The following is a 7,559-nucleotide window of genomic DNA, read 5'->3' as shown; positions in this document are numbered from 1 at the left end:
GAATGCAGGGACCTTGTGAGATCTGGATAGCCTTGTGGTGACAGTAGGATTAGGGAAGAAAAGCAAAGCACGGCCATGACCGAGCCATTCCTGTGTGCCATGCCACTCTCCACTCAGCACAACCCCATGGCATATCTACTATTCTCATACCACTTTGAAAAAAAGAAACCGAGGGACAGAGAGATCAAGTTACTTGTTTAAGATCACAGAGTAAGTACAAGAACAGGAATTGAAACCCAGGTTTGACTGACTTCAAAGTTGTCCTTATTCTATGTAGTAATCATTGAGAGACATTAGTATAGTAATTGTAGTTGGGAGACCATGAGCATTTTCTTTTTTCTCTTGGGGGCCTTAGTCTCCCCATCTATACAGTGAGAGAGTTGGACTAGTGGTCTCTTAGTGTCCTTTCTGGCATTTCATTACATCTGATTATCAAACATACAGTGAGAGAAATTGAGCAAATATTATTGTCTCTTTTATCCATAACAAATGGGAGTTTAGAGAGGTTGATGTTTTATGCATAATTGCATAGCTACTTTCTGAGAAAGTCAGATTGAACCCAGGTTTCTGAACTAGAATGGAACTTCAGAGACCACCTGGCCAATATAATATCACTCTATTTATTCTCTTCATTAGGGAAAAATCCCCCAGCCCCATCAACTGCAGTTCATATTAATAAAATGTTTACCCAATACAGTGTGACTAGAAACCTTGGCATATTTTCTCTGAATCTGAGTATCCCATCAGTTGTTTGTTCTTGTTCCAGGGATGGCATGACTCATTAACTAACACCTTTTCTGAGGGATTCTGATGGGAAGAAGTGATGGCCAAAGTACAGTAAGAACCCACCATGCCTATTAGATCCTGGGCATGATTCGTGCCTTTCCCAGTTTTCTTTGATAATCAGAATCTCTGGAGAACTTGTTAAAAACACATATTCCTACAATTTATTGAGAAGCACAACTTTGGAATAAGAATATGAAACAAGTGCTCACACACAAGGGAGCCTCACAATGAGCTAGGGCTGATTCTTCAACGGTGAGGCTGATCAGTTGGTTTTTGAGCAGCATGCATTCTGATTGATTGGACCTGTGCCATTCCAGTTGGAAGCTATTCTGAATACCAGCAAGTAAGGTAGGGACCAGATATACCCATTTAACATAAGAGGAACTAAGGTCCAGAGAGGCTCAAGAGCCTGCCCCATGATACACAGATATGAAACAGGTGGCAGGGAAAGGGTCGTGCTCATTTTCCTATAACACAATAAGTGGTCACTGCCAAAGGGAACAGGCCATGGGACATATATCTGTCAGAGTTCTCCACAGAGACAGAACCAATAGGAAATATATAAATTAAGATATTAAACCCAATCAATAAATGGGCAAAACACTGAAGAGGCACCTCACAGAAGAAGAAATTCAAATGGCCAAAAAGTATATGAAAAAATGTCAATACCTGTAGCAATTACAGAAATGCAAGTTAAAACTACACTGAGATTTCATCTCAGTCAGAATGGTAATTATCAAGAATAAAAGTAACAATAAATGTTGGCAAGGAGGTTGAAAAAGGTTCACTCATACATTGCTGGTGGACTGAAAATTGGTGTAACCACTCTGGAAATTAATATGGACATTCTTGAGAAAACTTGGAATGGAACCACCATTTGACCCAGTTATCCCACCCCTTAGCATATACTCAAAGGATATAAAACAGCATGCTATAGTGACACAGGCACATCAATGTTTACAGTAGCTCAATTCACAATAGCTAAGCTATGGAACCACCCTAAGTGCCCTGGGGTCTGAATTAGTACAAGAGATATCCCAAGCTTGTATAATTATGTCAAAATAGAATCTACTGCCACGTGTAACTAAAAAGGACCAAGAAAAAAGAAAAAAGGAAAATACATGGCTATTAACTGAATTGCATACTGTTACTAGAAGGGTAACTGCTGAGGTTAAGGCAAAGAGTCCTCTTTCGAAATGATTGCAGCAAATATGAGATTTATTACCTTCATCATATCTGTCACTTAGTAGTCTAATGAAATCAAATTAATATATGTAAAGTGCTTAGAAGAGTAATTTGCACATAATGAACACTGCCTTAGTCACCTTCTGCATTGCTGTGACCAAAATGTCTGAAACACACACACACACACACACACACACACACACACACACACACACTTGGAGAAGGGAAAGTTTATTTGGGGCTCACAGTTTCAGATGTCTCAGTCTACAGATGGCCAACTCCATTGCTCTGAGCCTGAGCCCAAGGTGAGGCAGCACCTTATGGGGGAAGTGCATGGCAGAGGAAGGCTGCTCTTCTCATCATGGCAGCAATAAGGGATGGAAGGGGTACAGAAAGAACCAACTACCCAGGGCACCTCAGTTACAACCCACCAGTCTACAGTTTTCACCCAGGCAGTCCATTCAAACTAAGATGGACTTAGTTACATTACTTACAGTCTACTCATTTTACCTCTTAATATTCCTGCATTAACAGGAGCTTTTGGGGAATGCCTCATATCCAAATCATAGCAAACACTATGTAAATATAGGCTGGCTTTTATTATTGTTATTGTTGTTAACTGTAGCAGCATCCTAGACTGAGCCCTCTGCAAAGTCTGAACTCAGCAAGTTTGTATTCAAGGACCTTTTTTGATATTGGCCTTTTTGTGGGCTCCAGTGGTCTACGGGCAGCCTGGTGGGCCTAAGCTCCACTCTGTCACATCAACATCAGCCACCCCCGATAAGTATATCAGCATAATGAGATCAGGGTGGTGGCCACATTAAAACAGTACAAGAATTTTCCCTAGCTTCTTCCCATCTCCTTGTGCTCCTTCTACCACATTACTAGCCTCTTATAAAGTCTGGAGTCTCTAAAGCTGGCCTCCCAATGTCTGTACATTTCTCGCATAAACAGTACCTCTCCTCTTGAAAGCCTGTGATTAACACTATCCCCAGAAAATGGAGGCCCAGAGAGTTAGAGATTTGCCCAAAGGCGCATAGCTAATAAAGAAGAACAGGGACTTGAAGCCAGACATACAGGATTCTGAGCTCATATTCCATCCAGTATGCCACGTGAACTCATCCTAAGATGCTCATAGTTTCTAATGTTTTAACTTGTCTTTTGTAAAGAATTTGCATTTCAAAAGGGGAATCATGTGGATGCAAACAGCATGACTCTAAAGAGAGGGATTCCTTTTCCTTAAATGGTGACTTGACGAGGCTATGGAAAGAAGCATGACAAAGACAGATTTAAGAAACTGAAAAAAAGAATTCCTTGAAGAATTTGACATCTGTCCTTAACTTCATCATAAACAATTTTAGATATGTTCTTGGGTAACATCATACAGAAACTGATTCAGAAAGGTGGAATGTTTAGGCCATGTGGCAAGACATGGAGAAGAGCTTTGGAAGCCGGAGGTCTTTCGGGACACCCTAGGAGGATACCATTGTATAAAGTCCAGGCCTTCGTTTAAGGTGGTCATCTTAATGACAAGCCACTCGGATGGAAGCAGCACACGAGGGAAGTGGTGGCAGGGACTGCCGGAAAGCCTAGTGTCAAGTTTGGTCCTGTTGTTGTTCTCTTATTTCCAGGGGTGCCCTCTGCCAGCTGCAAAGAACTTGAGAGTACTTGGATTACTTTGGGGCTTGTCATATCTCAGCTGAGCTGTCAATGTGGGAAAATCACAAAGTGATCACAAGCGCTTTCACTGTCCTTCTAAATTAGGCAATAAATAGGATGAGTCACTGAATGAGGCATCAGTCCTTTCCAAGCTGTGCAGCATGCTGGAAAAGGAAATTATTGAGTGAAAATCAAGAGCCACCAAGAAGAGGTAGCCTCAAGGAATGTGTCCAAAAAGGAGGGGTTTGAGGACACATACTACTTTCAGTTTGTGGACATTTTACAGACCAAGAAATGTAGCAAAATTTCTAATTTAATGACTGCAAATACAGCTATTAAAAAGTGTCTCGAAACTACCCTTCATTGCCTTCCTCAAACACAGCTTCCTGGGGAGCCTTTGAAGATATTGAGGATTCCACAAAGAACCTACTTACTTGTCTTGTCACCTCTGACTGCCATAAAAAAATAACATAGACTAGAGGCTAACACATCAGACGTCCATTTTCTCACAGTTGTGGAAGCTGGAGTTCTGAGATCAGAATTTCTAGATGGTTGAATTCCTGGTGAGAACTCTCTTTCTGGCTTGCAGGTGGCCTATCTTCTGGGTTTTCTCTGTCTCTCTGTCTTTTTCTGTCTCCCTGTCCCCTCTTCTCATAAAACCACTAATCCCACCATGACTTCTCTACCCCCATGACCTACTCTAACTTCTCAAAGGCCCCGTCTCCAAGAACCATCACATTGGGGTTTAGGGCTTCAACATATGAATTTGGGAACAACAAAATATTTGCTTCTTAACATTATTCTTCCCACTTATCAGAACAAAAGCACCACCCAAAATGACAGCATTGAACAGTTGGGTGTCTCCCTTTGCAGGGAAAAATATATGCATGTGCAAACACCATTTTTTTCATACTCTCTTCCTGCTCATAAACTTAAAATTGCTCCCTTTGCCAGCTAACTCAAGTCTAAGTTCTACAATTCCTCAACTTTGGTAATGAGATGTTTCATGATCTTTTCTAGTCCTGTTTCCTATCTGAAAAAAATCTCTTTAGGGGATTCATTATCTTCCAATGGAGTTGAAACTTAACATTTTTAGATTCAACATTTGCAATTTTAACTGCATAAGTACAATGCCAATGTTCTACTTCAGGTAATATTTTGCACTTTTGCTGCACACAGATTTGAATTAGCATCACTGTGGAAGCTGGTGTGCTGTCCCCAGATTCATAACTAGTCAGGTATCTCATTTGCCCTCTAGCTCCACACCATAATATAGCTCTACTGCTCTCTCCCCCAAATGACAAAAATATTGCCATCCCTGTGTTACTAATGAGGCAATTGAAGAAATTAAATGTGATGCATTCATTTAACAAACACTTACAGAGGGCCTGTCCTGGAAACTGAGGATGTAGCCAGGAATAAAACAGCAATTCTGGAGCTTGCATTCTTTAGGGGAAAGGATGACAATAATCAAGTAATCTAATAAGCAAGATGTTTGCAATGAAGAAGAGCCTTATGAAGATGATATATAAAAACCTTAAAAGAAACAAAAGAATGAGAAAATGGCAAGGCAAATCAAGACAAAACTATAATTTCAGCACAAAGCAAATCAGACACCAGAGGAACTGGTGAATGCAAATTGTTCTACTTCACACAAAATCACCCAGTGCAACCAAGAGCCTCTTGAGGTAATGTTATTGAAGTGCATTTAATAAAACAGAATATAAAGCCCTATTAAACACAAATTTCATAAAAGATGAATTTCATAAAACATTCTATCATTGTAAAACATGCACATAGAAATAAGATTGGAAACATTTGTTTACTGAACAAATGTTTTTAGCATCTGCTGCATTTTATAAAATGCTATTCTAATCACACTGAGAATACAGTGGTGAACAGAAAGACAAGGCATGGCTCTCTGAGAACTGTAATTTCTGTAATTAAAGGAACATAAACAAGCGAACAAATATATGGATTAAATGATTTTAGGAAGCTACGGCTCTGAAGGTAATAGAATGAAGTAATGCAAAGGGTTTGAGAGGTAGGAAAGGACTATCTGAGAGAATGACTTTGGACTTGAGACCTAAGTGAATGAATGTGGTCATCCAGGCACAGACATTGGAGAAGAGCATCCAGCATGACAGCACACCCAGTGCAAATCTTTTTTTTTTTTTTTTTTTTTTGAGAGAGAGAGAGAGAGAGAGAGAGAGAGAGAGAGAGAATTTTTAATTAGTTTTTGGTGGACACAACTTTATTTTATTTTTATTTGGTGCTGAGGATTGAACCCAGTGCCCTGCACATGCCAGGTGAGTGCGCTACCACTTGAGCCACATCCCCAGACCCCCAGTGCAAATCTTGGGGGATTGACTAACTTCACTTAGCATTATATTCTCCAGCTCCTGCAAATACCATGATTTTATTCTCTTTTAATGCTGAATAGTTTTCCATTGTGTGTATGTGTGTGTGTGTGTGTGTGTGTGTGTGTGTGTGTGTGTATATATATATATATATATATATATATATATATCACATTTTCTATATCCATTCATCAACTAAAGAGCATGTAAATTGGTTCCACAGTTTAACTATTGTGGATTGTGCTGTTATAAATATTGATGTGGCTGTGTCCCTGTATGTCACGAGGGGGCAAAATTGCAACATATGCAGTCGAGGGGGAGAAATAAAGAATGTCCACAAGCTTCTATCTCTATTCAATGCTTTATTCACTCAAATTACTCAATACAATTTCACTCTATGGGTTCTTAATCAAGAAAATGACAATCCTTAACACTAGGCACTGCAGTAGACATAATTAATTCACAGCAAACAATTCTAGATTGATTCATAATAAACAATTCTAGATTAATTCTAAGCACTGCAAAACACACTTAATCAAGACAGGCTAGTGGCAGACATTCCCTTTGTGTGCTAAGTTCAAAAGCCTTAAGCCTTAGGCTTTATGTTCAGCGGATGCACACTCACTTAGATCACGGTGATCAGGTCCAGAACCAAGGCAGGCTTCTCCTTGGATGACCGGTTGAGGAGAGGATCGTAGGGAGAAGTTGCAGCTCTCACCAGCGTCCAAATGAGGCAGTAGACTTTGAGAGCGATGAGAATCATGCAGAGGATCAGGAAATGATGACAAGTGATGGGATGTCAGGTCCTCATCAGGCTCTCCAGCTTGAGCGCATCCTTGTTTCGGCTGGCTGAATCCCTGTTCATTTGCTCTTTCATTGGCTCTATTCTTTATACTACATTTTGGGGCTTTTGACCCCCCTTTCAATTATTATCAGCTACCATTGGATTTCTCCATGTCATCATTTGCCCTGGGGTCAGAAACATGTGGTCTGGTGGTCTCCACTCTGATCTTCTTGCCTTTCCCTCTTATCAAGCGAGGACAGCCTGCCAGAGGCTTCACTCTGTTTATCAGGGTGAGGGGAAGTGACTTGTCTGAGGGCCATACTGGAGGGCTCTGTTAGATATGCCTGGTGAAACTGCAATTTTCAAACTAGAGTTTTTAAAATGGGGTTGCTTAGCCTCAGGCCTAAGGCCATCCTAACACTGTAGTATGCTGTTTTTATATCCTTTGGGTATAGACCAAGGAGTGGGATCTCTGGGTCAAATGGTGGTTCCATTCACAGTTTTCCAAGGAATCTCCATACTGCTTTCCATATTGGCTGCACCAATTTGCAGTCCCACCAGCAGTGTATGAGTGACCTTTTTCCCCACATCCTTGCCCACACTTATTGTTGTTTGTATTCTTAATAGCTGCCATTTTGACTACAGTGAGATGAAATCTTAGAGTAGTTTTGATTTGCATTTCTCGAATTGCTAGAGATATTGAACACTTTTTCATATACTTATTTGATTGATTGCATATCATCTTCTGAGAAGTGTCTGTTCAGTTCCTTGGCCCATTTATTGAT

The sequence above is a fragment of the Callospermophilus lateralis genome, chromosome X (genome assembly GCF_048772815.1).
Source record: "Callospermophilus lateralis isolate mCalLat2 chromosome X, mCalLat2.hap1, whole genome shotgun sequence".
Lineage (NCBI taxonomy): Eukaryota > Metazoa > Chordata > Mammalia > Rodentia > Sciuridae > Callospermophilus > Callospermophilus lateralis.
This window is presented reverse-complemented; position numbering follows the sequence as displayed.